Here is a 15,652-nt window from a genome sequence, read left to right on the forward strand (position 1 = left end):
TCCACATGTAAAAAAAAAAAAGGTTGGGAGTTCCCTGGTGGCCCAGTGAGCTGGGGTTCAATCCCTGGTCGAGGAACCAAGATTCCGTAAGTCAAGCAGTATGGCCAAAAAAAACAAAAACAAAAAACACAGACCCAGGTAATCATAATCAAGTATTGTATTAATATAATTATATTCCCAGAGCAAAGGTAATTTCAGATTATTAAGAAAATAAATTACGGTTCACCTTTTAATTATCAGATTGACTTTTTTTAAATTATGAGAAGTACTGATGTTTAAACTTGCCAGTGACCAGACATTACAACTCAGGTGGCATAGTCGGTAAATAATCCGTCTGTCAACCCAAGAGGCCCAAGAAACTCAGGCTTGAGCCCTGGGTCAGGAAGATCCCCTGGAGGAGGAAACAGAAATCCACTCCAGTATTCTCGCCTGGAAAATCCCAAGGAAAGAGGAGCCTAGCAGGCTATAGTCCATGGGGTCGGACAAAACTGAGTGACAGAGCAGGCATTGCAAAGCTCTTATCGGACCTGATTTCAAACTTTGACAATGCTTTGATAATCAAAACATAAATTTTGTGACCATAGTTCCCCCAATTATATGGAATATGTCCAATGTCAAATATTTGTTCTATTGATATTTGGGCTATAAAAATATGATCACGTGTAATTTGGTGATGAAGGATTCAAATTACTTCTTAACAAAATGAAGCATTTTTTAACAGAAAAATTATGCACCTAATTCTAATAGTCAAATGCTGTACATATATTCAAAAGCAAACTCCCCTTCCACATCTGCACCCCAAATCTTCTTGGAGAGAATGATTATTGATAGTTTCTAAGACTTGAGGATGCTTTCACACAGATTGGTATGGTCTACTCACCTTCCCTCCAGTCTGTTCTCTTGGTGCAGGTTTGGTTATCCCAGGAAAGGTCTGTTCTTTTTTTTTTAATTTATTTTTTATTTTTTACTTTAGATCTATCAAAGCTAAAGTATTGGTTTATATACCATGCACTTATCTGCATCATAGGTTTTTTTTTCTGTACAATATTTTTTTATTTACTTTTTAATTGAAGGATAATTGATTTACAGAATTTTGTTGTTTTCTGTCAAACCTCAACATGAATCAGCCATAGGTATCCGTATATACCCTCCCTTTAAACCTCCCATTTCCCGCCCTATTCCACCACTCTAGATTGATACAGAACCCCTGCTTGAATTTCCTGAGCCATACAGCAAATTCCCATTGGCTATCTAGTTTACATGTGGACATCTCACCCTCTCTTCCCCTCTCCCCATGTCCATAATTCTAATCTCTATGTCTGTTTCTCCATTGCTGTCCTATAAATAAATTCTTCAGTACCATTTTTCTAGATTCCATATATATGCATTACAATACGGTATTTATCTTTTTCTGACTCACCCTGTATAATACATTCCAGGTTCATCCACCTTATCAGAATTGACTCAAATGCATTCCTTCTTATGGCTGAGTAATATTCCATTGTGTATATGTACCACAACTTCTTTATCCTTTCATCTGTCGATGGACATCTAGGTTGCTTCCATGTTCTAGCTATTGTAAATAGTACTGCAATGAACAATGGGATACATGTGTCTCTTTCAATTTTGGTTTCCTCAGGGTATAAGTCTAGGAATGGGATTGATTGATGGGTCATATGTTGCTTTTATTCCTAGTTTTTAAGGGAATCTCCATACCATCTTCCATAGTGGCTGTATCAATTTACATTCCCACCAACAATGCAAGAGAGTTCCCTTTTCTCCACAACCTCTCCAGCATTTATCGTTTGTAGACTTTTTGATGATGGCCATTCTGACTGGTGTGAGGTGATATCTCATGGTAGTTTTGATTTGCCTGTCTCTAATCATGCATGATTTTGAGCATCTTTTCATGTGTTTGTTAGCCATCTGTATGTCTTCTTTGGAGAAATGTCTGTTTAGGTCTTTCCCCACTTTTTGATTGGGCTGTTTGTTTCTATGGTATTCAGTTGTATGAGCTGCTTGTATATTTTGGAAATTAATCCTTTGTCAGTTGTTCCATTTATTATTTTTTTCCCATTCCAAGGTTTGTGTTTTCACCTTGTTTATAGTTTCCTTTGCTGTGCAAAAGCTTTTAATCAGGTCCCACTTGTTTACATTTGTTTTTATTTCTATTACTCTAGGAGGTGGGTCATAATGGATCTTGTTTTGATTTATGTCTTGTCGTGTTCTATGTTTTCCTCTAAGAGTTTTCTAGTTTCTGGTCTTAAATTTAGGTCTTTAATCCATTTTGAAACAGCTCAACTGGAATTCCATCACCTCCACTAGCTTTGTTCATAGTGATGCTTTCTAAGGCCCACTTGACTTCACATTCCAAGATGTCTGGCTCAAGATTAGTGATCACATCATCATGATTATCTGGGTCGTGAAGATCTTTTTTGTGCAGTTCTTCCATGTATTCTTGCCACCTCTTCTTAATATCTTCTGCTTCTGTTAGGTCCATACCATTTCTGTCCTTTATTGAGCCCATCTTTGCATGAAATGTTCCCTTGGTATCTCTAATTTTCTTGAAGAGATCTCTAGTCTTTTCCATTCTGTTCTTTTCCTCTATTTCTTTGCATTGATCGCTAAGGAAGGCTTTCTTATCTCTTGCTATTCTTTGGAACTCTGCATTCAAATGCTTGTATCTTTCCTTTTCTCCTTTGGTTTTTGCTTCTCTTCTTTTCACAGCTATTTGTAAGGCCTCCCCAGACAGCCATTTTGCTTTTTTGCATTTCTTTTCCATGGGGATGGTCTTGATCCCTGTCTCCTGTACAATGTCATGAACCTCATTCCATAGTTCATCAGGCACTCTATCTATCAGATCTAGGCCCTTAAATCTATTTCTCACTTCCACTGTATAATCATAAGGGATTTGATTTAGGTCATTCCTGAATGGTCTAGCAGTTTTCCCGACTTTCTTCAATTTGAGTCTGAATTTGGTAATAAGGAGTTCATGATCTGAGCCACAGTCAGCTCCTGGTCTTGTTTTTGTTGACTGTATAGAGCTTCTCCATCTTTGGCTGCAAAAAATAGAATCAATCTGATTTCGGTGTTGACCATCTGGTGATGTCCATGTGTAGAGTCTTCTCTTGTGTTATTGGAAGAGGGTGTTTGCTATGACCAGTGCATTTTTTGGGCAAAACTCTATTACTTTGCCCTGCTTCATTCCGCATTCCAAGGCCAAATTTGCCTGTTACTCCAGGTGTTTCTTGACTTCCTACTTTTGCATTCCAGTCCCCTATAATGAAAAGGACATCTTTTTTGGGTGTTAGTTCTAAAAGGTCTTGTAGGTCTTCATATAACCGTTCAACTTCAGCTTCTTCAGCGTTACTGGTTGGGGCATAGACTTGGATAACTGTGATATTGAATGGTTTGCCTTGGAGACGAACAGAGATCATTCTGTCGTTTTTGAGATTGCATCCAAGTACTGCATTTTGGACTCTTTTGTTGACCATGATGGCTACTCCATTTCTTCTGAGGGATTCCTGCCTGCAGTAGTAGATATAGTGGTCATCTGAGTTAAATTCACCCATTCCAGTCCATTTTAGTTCACTGATTTCTAGAATGTCGACGTTCACCCTTGCCATCTCTTGTTTGACCACTTCCAATTTGCCTTGATTCATGGACCTGACATTCCAGGTTCCTATGCAATATTGCTCTTGACAGCATCGGATCTTGCTTCTATCACCAGTCACATCCACAATTGGGTATTGTTTTTGCTTTGGCTCCATCCCTTCATTCTTTCTGGAGTTATTTCTCCACTGATCTCCAGTAGCATATAGGGCACCCAATGACCTGGGGAGTTCCTCTTTTGATATCCTATCATTTTGCCTTTTCATACTGTTCATGGGGTTCTCAAGGCAAGAATACTGAAGTGGCTTGCCATTCCCTTCTCCAGTGGACCTCTCCACCATGACCCACCCGTCTTGGGTTGCCCGGTGGGCATGGCTTGGATTCATTGAGTTAGACAAGGTCGTGGTCCTAGTGTGATTAGATTGACTAGTTTTCTGTGAGTATAGTTTCAGTGTGTCTGCCCTCTGATGCCCTCTTGCAACACCTACCATCTTACTTGGGTTTCTCTTACCTTGGGCATGGGGTATCTCTTCACGGCTGCTCCAGCAAAGCACAGCCACTGCTCCTTACCTTGGACGAGGGGTATCTCCTTACCGCTGCTGTTCCTGACCTTCAACGTGGGATAGCTCCTCTAGGCCCTCCTGTGCCTGCGCAGCCACGGCTGCTCAGGTTGCTCCTCTCAGCCACCAGCCCTGGCCTCAGGCGTGAGTGGCTCCTCCCAGCTGCTGCCCCTGGCCTCAGGCGCGAGGTGGCTTCTCCCGGCCGCCCCTGACTTCAGACGCGGGGTGTCTCCTCTCAGCTGTCACTGGCCTCGGATGCGGGGTAGCTCCTCCTGGCTGCCGCCCTGACCTCAGACACGGGATGTCTCCTCCCGGCCGCCACTGACCTCGGAAGCAGGGAAAGATGATGCTGTGAAAGTGCTGCACTCAATATGCCAGCAAATTTGGAAAACTCAGCAGTGGCCACAGGACTGGAAAAGGGCAGTTTTCATTCCAATTCCAAAGAAAGGCAATGCCAAAGTATGCTGAAACTACCACACAACTGCACTCATCTCACATGCTAGTAAAGTAATGCTCAAAATTCTCCAAGCCAGGCTTCAGCAATACGTGAACAGTGAACTTCCTGATGTTCAAGCTGGTTTTAGAAAAGGCAGAGGAACCAGAAATCAAATTGCCACCATCCGTTGGATCATAGAAAAAGCAAGAGAGTTCCAGAAAAACATCTATTTCTGCTTTATTGACTAGGCCAAAGCCTTTGACTGTGTGGATCACAATAAACTGTGGAAAATTCTGAAAGAGATGGGAATACCAGACCACCTGACCTGCCTCTTGAGAAACCTATATGCAGGTCAGGAAGCAATAGTTAGAACTGGACATGGAACAACAGACTGGTTCCAAATAGGAAAACGAGTATGTCAAGGCTGTATATTGTCACCTTGCTTATTTAACTTCTATGCAGAGTACATCATGAGAAACGCTGGACTGGAAGAAACACAAGCTGGAATCAAGATTGCCGGGAGAAATATCAATAACCTCAGATATGCAGATGACACCACCCTTATGGCAGAAAGTGAAGAGGAACTAAAAAGCCTCTTGATGAAAGTGAAAGAAGAGAGCAAAAAAGTTGGCTTAAAGCTCAACATTCAGAAAACAAAGATCATGGCATCCAGTCCCATCACTTCATGGGAAATAGATGGGGAAACAGTGGAAACAGTGTCTGACTTTATTTTTTGGCCTCCAAAATCACTGCAGATGGTGACTGCAGCCATGAAATTAAAAGACGCTTACTCCTTGGAAGAGAAGTTATGACCAACCTAGATAGCATATTCAAAAGCAGAGACATTACTTTGCCGACTAAGGTCCGTCTAGTCAAGGCTATGGTTTTTCCAGTGGTCATGTATGGATGTGAGAGTTGGTGTGTGAAGAAGGCTGAGCACCGAAGAATTGATGCTTTTGAACTGTGATGTTGGAGAAGACTCTTGAGGGTCCCTTGGACTGCAAGGAGAGCCAACCAGTCCATTCTGAAGATCAACCCTGGGATTTCTTTGGAAGAAATGCTAAAGCTGAAACTCCAGTACTTTGGCCACCTCATGTGAAGAGTTGACTCATTGGAAAAGACTCCGAGGCTGGGAGGGATTGGGGGCAGGAGGAGAAGGGGACGACCGAGGATGAGATGGCTGGATGGCATCACGGACTCGATGGACGTGAGTCTGAGTGAACTCTGGGAGTTGGTGATGGACAGGGAGGCCTGGCGTGCTGCGATTCATGGAGTTGCAAAGAGTCAGACATGGCTGAGCGACTGAACTGAACTGAATCTATTTTGAGTTTTTCTTTGTGTATGGTGTTAGGAAGTGTTCTAATTTCATTCTTTTACCTGTAGCTGTCCAGTTTTCCCAGCACCATTTATCGAAGAGGCTGTTTTTACCATTGTATATTCTTGCCTCCTTTGTTGAAAATAAGGTACTCATAGGTGCATGGGTTTATTTCTGGGTTTTCTCTCTTGTTCCATTGGTCTATATTTCTGTTATTGTGCCAGTGCATACTGTCTTGATGACTGTAGCTTTGCAGTATAATCTGAAGTCAGGAAGATTGATTCCTCCAGCTCCATTCTTCTTTCTCAAGACTGCTTTGGCTATTCAGGGTCTTTTGTGTTTCCATATGAATTGTGAAATTTTTTGTTCTAGTTCTGTGAAAAATGCAATTGGTAATTTGATAGGAATCACATTCCATTTGATAGTATTCACAATATTGATTCTTCCTACCCAGGAACATGGAATATCTCTCCATCTGTTTATGTCGCCTTTGATTTCTTTCATTAGTGTCTTATAATTTTCTGTGTACAATTCTTTTGCCTCCTTAGCTAAGTTTATTTCTAGATATTTAATTCTTTTTGTTGCAGTGGTGAATGAGATTGATTTCTTAATTTCTCTTTCTGATTTTTCATTGTTCAGTTCAGTTCAGTTCAGTCACTCAGTTGTGTCCGACTCTTTGCGATCCCATGAATCACAGAACACCAGGCCTCCTGTCCATCACCAACTCCCAGAGTTCCCTCAGACTCACGTCCATTGAGTCAGTGATGCCATCCAGCCATCTCATCCTCTGTCGTCCCCTTTTCCTCCTGTCCCCAATCCCTCCCAGCATCAGAGTCTTTTCCAATGAGTCAACTCTTCACATGAGGTGGCCAAAGTACTGGAGTTTCAGCTTTAGCATCAGTCCTTCCAAAGAAATCCCAGGGCTGATCTCCTTCAGAATGGACTGATTGGATCTTCTTGCAGTCCAAGGGACTCTCAAGAGTCTTCTCCAACACCACAGTTCAAAAGCATCAATTCTTCGGTGCTCAGCTTTCTCCACAGTCCAACTCTCACACCCATACGTGACCACTGGAAAAACCATAGCCTTGACTAGATGGACCTTTGTTGGCAAAGTAATGTCTCTGCTTTTGAATATGCTATCTAGGTTGGTCATAACTTTTCTTCCAAGGAGTAAGTGTCTTTTAATTTCATGGCTGCAGTCACCATCTGCAGTGATTTTGGAGCCCCCAAAAATAAAGTCTGACAATGTTTCCACTGTTTCCCCATCTATTTCCCATGAAGTGATGGGACCAGATGCCATCATCTTTGTTTTCTGAATGTTGGGCTTTAAGCCAACTTTTTTGCTCTCTTCTTTCACTTTCATCAAGAGGCTTTTTAGTTCCTCTTCACTTTCTGCCATAAGGGTGGTGTCACCTGCATATCTGAGGTTATTGATATTTCTCCCAGCAATCTTGATTCCAGCTTGTGCTTCTTCCAGCCCAGCGTTTCTCATGATGTACTCTGCATAGAAGTTAAATAAGCAAGGTGACAATATACAGCCTTGACATACTCGTTTTCCTATTTGGAACCAGTCTGTTGTTCCATGTCCAGTTCTAACTATTGCTTCCTGACCTGCATATAGGTTTCTCAAGAGGCAGGTCAGGTGGTCTGGTATGCCCATCTCTTTCAGAATTTTCCACAGTTTATTGTGATCCACACAGTCAAAGGCTTTGATAAGCCTACAGGAAACATTATTCTCAATGGTGAAAAACTGAAAGCATTCTCCCTAAGATAAAGAACAAGACAAGGGTGTCCACTTTCACCACTATTATTCAACATAGTTCTGCAAGTCCTAGCTAGCTACAGGAATCACAGAAGAAAAAGAAATAAAAGGAATCCAGGTCAGGAGAGAGGAAGTAAACTTTCACTGTTTGCAGACGACATGATACTGTACATAGAAAACCCTAAAGATAGTATCAGAAAATTACTAGACATAATCAGTAAATTTAGCACTTTGCTACCTCTAAGATAAAGTACATTGCAGAAGAATATCTTTTTTTCCCCAAATTTTCCATTACTGACTTCTTTCCATTTAAAAATTCTATGACTTACTGCCAGTGACACTTCTTTACACATTACAGCCTTTAAAAATAATAATATCATATAAGAAACGAATTGCCAGTCTAAGTTCGATGCAGGATACAGGATGCTTGGGGCTGGTGCACTGGGATGACCCAGAAGGATGGTACGGGGTGGGAGGTGGGAGGGGGGTTCAGGATTGGGAACACGTGTACACCTGTGGTGGATTCATGTTGATGTATGGCAAAACCAATACAATATTGTAACGTAAAAAAAAAGCATTTATAAATAAATAAATATATGTAAAAAATAACTTTCTAAATTTGCATTAATAATATGAACACTACATGTAATGACAAGCAGTGAGCAGGCACTGAATAATTGTTAAATGAATGGACAAATATATATGTTCTGTATCTATAAATGTACAACCTCAGCTGAAAGTTTATCCAACACTGAAACAATTTATTCAGTTTAAATGTTGTCTTTTCATGTATTAAATTTGTGTGTTCAAACTAAAAAAAATGTGGGCTTTGGGAGTAGATTGTAACTATAATATAATATAGCTATACATGTTCTACTCTTTATTTACAAAAAGGAGTGCTTTGTGGAAATACCTAAGCTTAACAGTCAGCAATAGAAGCAGGTAACTCTTCTGGAATAACTCTTTTAAAGAAATCCACTTGAAGTACAATACGTTCCTTTGGATCTCTCTCCTCTTCTCAATCTCAGCTTAATCGGACACGAATCTCTAGATCTTCACTCCAGAGCTTCTCATTCCACTTCAATCCTTTCCTGGAGTCAATTCCCTCCTGTTTCTAGTAACAAACTTTGGGGAAAATGGGCTTTTAAAAACTCTTACAGCTTTTTTTTAGCAATAACTTCTGAACTTCAACTTGGAGGAGAGCTCATTCCTGTAACCAGCTTCCATCACAGTTGCTAAAGCAATGCTGCCCAGAAGTGTGGCTTCCTTTGCTCAGTTCTCTTATCTCCTCTCCGAAGGGGAAACGCGAGAGGGAAATATAGAGGGATCCGCCCTCTGAGTACAATACCTCCCTCCTTTCGCTGCTTTCTGACCAACCAGCCTCCCATCACCTAATGGATGGATTCTCTCCAGTATGACGGACACTGTAGAGACAGGAGATTCTTTTCTCCTCTTTTCCTGCTTTATTACTTCTTTATCCACTCCTTCCTCTATCTTCCCACAAGAGATGACGATGTACTGAAAACATTGCCCAGCACCCAGGACATGCCTCAGGCCACACTTGCCAGGAGCAGGCTCCTGGTGCCTTGGAGGATTACACGGATGTGAAGAGCTTTCTTGTCAGCCTCCTTCTGCACACTGTGCAGAAGCTGTCTTCACAGAGCATTCATTTCTTTTCTCCACCTCTTCCACACTACAATGGCATGCTAAGTGGGCCAGACTTCTCTTTAGTTCTCTCCCACCCCAAAGTTACATCTGAGTGGGTTGCACCAAGATTTAGATTCAGGGTGAAAAACAGAAGGTCCTCTTAGACAGTGAGCCTGAATCACATAATTCAACTCAGCTTCTACCAGAACGTCAAGCCCTGTCTGGTCCTAAGCCCTTGTTCAGTTATAAATTGAGTGGTACTGGAGTGCCTCTCATTATATGAGAATCCAATATCTGTGGTTGTTTAAAAGAAGCAAAACTTCTTAAAGAAAAATTATTCATTAATAAACTGACTACTTATAAAATTGATGTCTAACTGAAGACCCATTCTTTCAAGACATTAGTATCCATCCCACCAACATTATAGCAGATAATAAACTCAAGGACAGTGAAAGTGAAAAGAAATTGTAAATATTGCAAAAGGTACAGGATTTCATGAAGTTGATGAAAGCAATATCATAGAACTGCTTGAAATATGTCAAGCCAATAATAAATGAGAATATACACAGCTTGTGAAGGTGGTGGTTTAATCACTAAGTCGTGTCCAACTCTTGCAACCCCGTGGATTGTAGTCTGCCAGGCTCCTCTGTCCATGAGATTCTCCAAGCAAGAATACTGGAGTGGGTTGCCATTTCCTTCTCCGGGATATCTTCCCGACCCAGGGATTGAACCCAGGTCTCCTGCATTGTAGGCAGATTCTTTACCAACTGAGCTTACAAGCGAAGCCCTTATATACCACTTGACCAGTTAACAATTTAAGAAGAGAAAATAAAGATGTTGACAAAAATACAGAGCACGTGGGTAAAAATTAAAATTTTGAATATTTTTGCAAAAGTAGCCCTTTTCTGACTATATGGCAAAAGTCAAACGTGAAGTCAAAAATATTTTATCCTACCATTATACAAGTGCATCTAAAAACCATTAGTGACCTGTTTGGCTGATCTATTGCTGCATAAGAAACCACCCATATATTTAAAGACTTAATAACAATGTAACATTTCTCCCAGTTCCTCTGGATGATTTGGTAGTTCTGCTTTACATGGTACCTTTAAAATTCTTAGAAGTTTTCTTGTTTAGCTGAGAGGATCACTGAGATACTCTAAATCTTGCTCACGTTTTAACAGAGATGTTGACCCTGAGGTCATGTTTTACTAACAGTACTCTGGATCTCATCTTCAAACCAAGGCCATTTTTCACTTTGAGAAATTTTCCTTGGAGAGATGAAAGCAATTTCATCATCAAACCCACAAGGTCTAGTGCCTTTTTAGTTCTTCTAAATTTGCTTGAAATCTAAACATTTTCTTCTTTAGCTCAAGTAGCTCCTTCTGGACTTTACCACAGGTGTCTAAAAGGAGGCAGATGACACTTTCTACATCCTGTCCAGGAATCTCCTTAGCCAGACCCCAAGTTCATGAGGCGCCTCTTTTAGTTCCCATATTTCCACCAGCATAGTTCTGGTAACTGTTCTGCGGCTATATGACTCAAGTTCTCTTTCCTGCAGCTTCCAGTAGGGTAGCCTCCACTGCATTTCAGCCTGCACCAGTCTCTTCGTCACTCCTCCAAACTTCTCCACTCTTCCACCAGACACAAAATCAATGCCACCTGTGGTGGCAGGCCTCCACATGGCTCTGTTTTAGCTATCGGCTGCTGCATAACACATCACCCCAAATTTAATGGCTTCTCACAATTTCTTATTCCTTCTTACAGCTCTGGGGTTGACCACAAGGTTACCAGCCTTCAAGAATGTTGCTGGCTTTGAGTTGGATGTCTAGAAGATCTAAAATGAACTCGTACAGATGTCTGGAAATCAGTAAGTACTGGCTGCAGGCTGGGAGCCCAGTTGGGAGTTGGCTTAAGGCCTCCATCCTCCTCCAAGTGGGCTTTTCCACATGGGTGCTTATGCGTCTTCACAGCATGGCAGGTGGACTCCAAGAAAACAGAGTCCAATGTGCAAGGACTTACCAGGCTTTCACTTGCATCGCTCTTGCTAACGCGCCACTGGTCAAGGCTCGTCACATGGCCAAGTCCAGAATCAGTGTGTGAGGGGACGCCCGGGGTACACGTTAAAAGCAAGCCAGAATACTGAAGTGGGTAGCCTTTCCCTTCTCCAGGGCATCTTCCCAACCCAGGGATTGGACTCAGGTCTCCTGCATTACAGGCCGATTATTTACCAGCTAAGCCACAAGGGAAGCCCACAGTGTATATGAACCCTCTACTACGGACTTTATCATTTAACCATTGCACCACTACTAGGTAAATATTTTTAGCCTCATTTATTGATAATGAACTAAAACAATAGTTTAGAGAGGTTTTTTAACTTGCTTAAGTTCTCAGGGTCGTACTGCTAGTAAAGGCTGGAGCCAGCATTTAAACCTTCTATTCTATCTTCTCAATTAGTGATGAAAACCAAGGTTAATATTCCTCTTAGGGAGATACCATAATTCTGTAGTGGAATGCTGACCACATTTTTGACCAGGACCCCCCTGCTTTACAAGGGGACTTCCTGGTGGCTCATACGGTAAAGCGTCAGTCTACAATGTGGGAGATCCGGGTTCAATCCCTGGGTTAGGAAGATCCCCTGGAGAAGGAAATGGCAATCCACTCCAGTACTATTGCCTGGAAAATCCCATGGACAGAGGAGCCTGGTAGGCTACAGTCCATGGGGTTGCAAAGAGTCGGACACAACTGAGCGACTTCACTTTCACTTTCCCCAGCTTTACAAAGGCCAGGTCGACATAAGACATGGTGTCTCAGCGTTGATAGTCAATGGGATATCTCAGAACAGAATTCGGAACACGTGACCCAGACATCCGAACAACCTCACTGGGATTTCTGATTCATTTGTCAACTTTTTTCTAATTCACAGTTCCTAGAGCACTCCCAGATGACAGAGCAGTACCCAAACTTGAGGGATTTAGTGGATTATGCCACTTCACCCACCACACACACACACAAAAAAGGGTATTGGAGCCAACTTGCGGACTACTGCTCCTTCTTAGACTACTACATAACCGGTCTGAGTTGGAGTCCTAGGAGGACAAATTGATGCAAGAACAGAAATACAGAAAATACAAGGACAGTAAAGTGTAAAGGGTACTATCTCTTTTCCTGACGATCAAATCTACCAAAACCAGGTTTCTGCCTCTTTATAAATGAGGTGTTACTTCAGACATTGCTCGACTGTAAATGCCACAATGACAGAAAGCATGGTGTCCCAGCCCCTGCTACATCGCTGCATCCTGAAAAGTGGTGGCCACACTGTCAGCGCTCAACAGACAGTGAATGGGTCATTGTGTGATCTAACCGTGCATGGAATTTCCTGCTGATTTAGAGTAACCTGTTCTAAACAAGGCGGGTGGTGTGTGAGCAAGGATGAGAGTGGAGGCTGGTAAGCCTCTCCCCCGGGCTCCTGCTGTGGGCTCTGCCCCCACTGCCCCCACTGGGGATCCAGCTCTAAGTCTCACACTTCTGGAAATGTTTGTGACGTGGGGAAAGCTGCTTTGATACTGCCTGAGGAACTAATTTCATTCTGTCCATTTGAGTTACAAACAGAACAGACTGCAGGAACTCTCTGTAACATGCAGTTCTGGGATTATTTCAAGATGCCCAAGTAGAGTGCACCATGGCTCTCTCTATTTCTGGGTGGCAGTCTTACATGTGGGGACTTTACTAAGTGGAAGTGGCCTCTGCAAGCTTCAGTGCTTTTTGCTCCTGTTTTGCTCCAGCATGTCTTGAATACCACCAAAACTTAAGGGGTGGAGCAAAAGAAGTTCTCAGAGGAAAGTTTATAACAATAAATATGTACGTTAAGAAAAAAGAATGCTCTCAGATAAGCAACCTAATAAGGAACCAGAAAAATAAAAACATACCAAGCCCAAAATTAATATAAGGAAGGCAAAGAACAAAATGCAAATAAATGAAATAGAAACTAAAAAAAAAACATAAAATCAAAGAAACTAATAACCTCTGTTTTTTAAAAATATAAACAAATCTTTAGCTAGACTCATCAAGAAAAAGGACTGAAATAAAATTCTAAATGAAGGAGAAGACACTACAAATGATAAGATACAAGAACAAAGGATTGTTAGAGACTTCAATGAACAATTATATACCCTAAAAATCGGATAACCTAGCAGATACAGACAAATTCCTATTTGTTCTCATATATCCAAAAGTTCCTCAAATACCTAAAACACTCTTTCTTCCTGTAGGCTTCTCTGAGACACTATGTAAGGTGATTATTGTGTGACTTAGGTCTCTTTACATTTCTTTCACATTAGAACATTCCCCTTCCTTTCCCGTGTCATTGAGTAGCTTGAAAAACTGGGCTCAGAATCCTGAAGGACTTGCCACACTCTGAATAAGTTATGAAGCTATTTCTTAAGCTGTGAACCACCCCCTGGCCAGCTAGAATTTCCAGAGGCGTATCGTTTGATATTGTGGACAATCTGCATTGTCTCACTTAATGAAACTGGTGCGTGTATCATCTGTGCCCACACCACCCTACTCCTCCCCTGGATCCACTTAGAACCCCAAGCAATACCTTTCCTCTCTAGGAGGTCCCTAACAGTTTTCCAAGGAGAGCTGAAAAGGAGAGTAGTGTTTCCACAATCCAGAGAAACAGAAGCCTAGGGCTGTGTAGGCACTCTGCTGGGAAAGAACACAAGTTGATTGTCTCAGGAAAACAAACAGCCAACAGGATCTGTGTTCTGGAAGAGGAAGCTCCTATCATAAACCCATGTAGAGGACTTGCTGAGGCTCAGCAGCAGAGCTGCCGCATCTCTTCTTGGAAGGCAGGCAGCGAGCAGCAGGCTGGGGGCTCAGGTGGATTTGCATGTGAACCCAAGTCGCTCCTTTCCTTGTACTTACACGGAGCCTACATCAGCAGGTTAGAAACAATAATACGGATGAAGTGCTCGCGGCTCCAGCTCAGAGCACCTGGGAGCCAGCATCTTGCTCTGGATGCTAAGGCTCCTGGGCAGGGGGACTGAGGAGCTGGCCAGGGGGCCTCTTCCACACACCAGCCCAGCAGCACTGGCAGCTCGTCCTGGCCACATCTTGCATGGCTGCTCAAGGTTCTGAACTTCAAGGCAAGAACTCATGGCTTCTGAGTTCCCACTCACCTGGGCTACTTTCAGGGTCCAGTTTCCTCCCAATAATCCAGGGGAGCCTGATAGGAACCCCTGGAGGAATCAGAAATGAAAAACTCTAAGATACTCCTTCGGATGAGCTAAGAGAGCAGCTCAAATGCAAATATGCACGTGCTTCAGTCTGGATGAACACGTGCTGGCTGGCTGTCAGCTTTGAGCCAGGCTTGGTGCTTGGCACTGGGGCATATGGAGAATATTCCAGACTACTCCAGACTGGAATATCCCACTCCTCCCAAAGCTGTCAGTCTGGGCACAGTTGTGTTCTTTCCTTCCCTGATCTTTTTTTTTTTTTTCAAGTATTTTCAGAATGGATTCCAACTTAAATTTCTCTTCCATAGCTTATACTCCTCTTGCTACTGCCTTACACTCTAAACAGATATCAAATCATACTAATTAAATACCATTAGCATCTTTGAAGCCTTTTCAGGTGGCAGAGCGGTGCAGAATCTGCCTGTCGATGCAGGAGATGCAGGAGAGCTTGGGGTGACGCCCTAGAGGAGGGAATGGCGCTCACTACTCCAGAACTCTTGCCTGGAAATCCGCATGGGCAGAGGAACCTGGTGGTCTACAGTCCGTGGGGTCGCAGAGAGTTGGACAAAGCTTAGCAACTGAGTACGCACACAAGTATCTTTTGCACAGGACATTACAACACTTCACAAACACTGGCCATGAGTAGTAAATTAATCTGTAAATTGATTCCAAATTCACAGATGGATAGTAGTAGGCGGGTGTGTAGAGTCAAGAGATATCAGAAAAAATTCTGACTTACCATTAATAACTTGCATTATGATCTCAGCAAGCCCCTCCACCTCCCTGGAGCCCTGTGTCCTCTCTGTATGCAGCACTGGCAGCTAAAAATAAAATGATCCTTGGTATTTGAAACTCTGGGAGAGGTGACTTTTATTCATCCTAATAATAGTAGCAGAAGCATTATTGATATGTAGACACCAGGGGTCTGGATGCTGTTTCTCCTATACAGCAAAATTTCACAGAAATAGATTTTCCTGCCCCAAATGCCAGAGGAGGTCATTTACACTGGTCTCTTTCACCCTTCCCTGCTGGACAATCTACGCACGTTGGTCACTGACAGTGAGCCTGACTACTCAGCAA

Source organism: Oryx dammah, unplaced genomic scaffold (assembly GCF_014754425.2).
Source record: "Oryx dammah isolate SB20612 unplaced genomic scaffold, SCBI_Odam_1.1 HiC_scaffold_19, whole genome shotgun sequence".
Classification (NCBI taxonomy): domain Eukaryota; kingdom Metazoa; phylum Chordata; class Mammalia; order Artiodactyla; family Bovidae; genus Oryx; species Oryx dammah.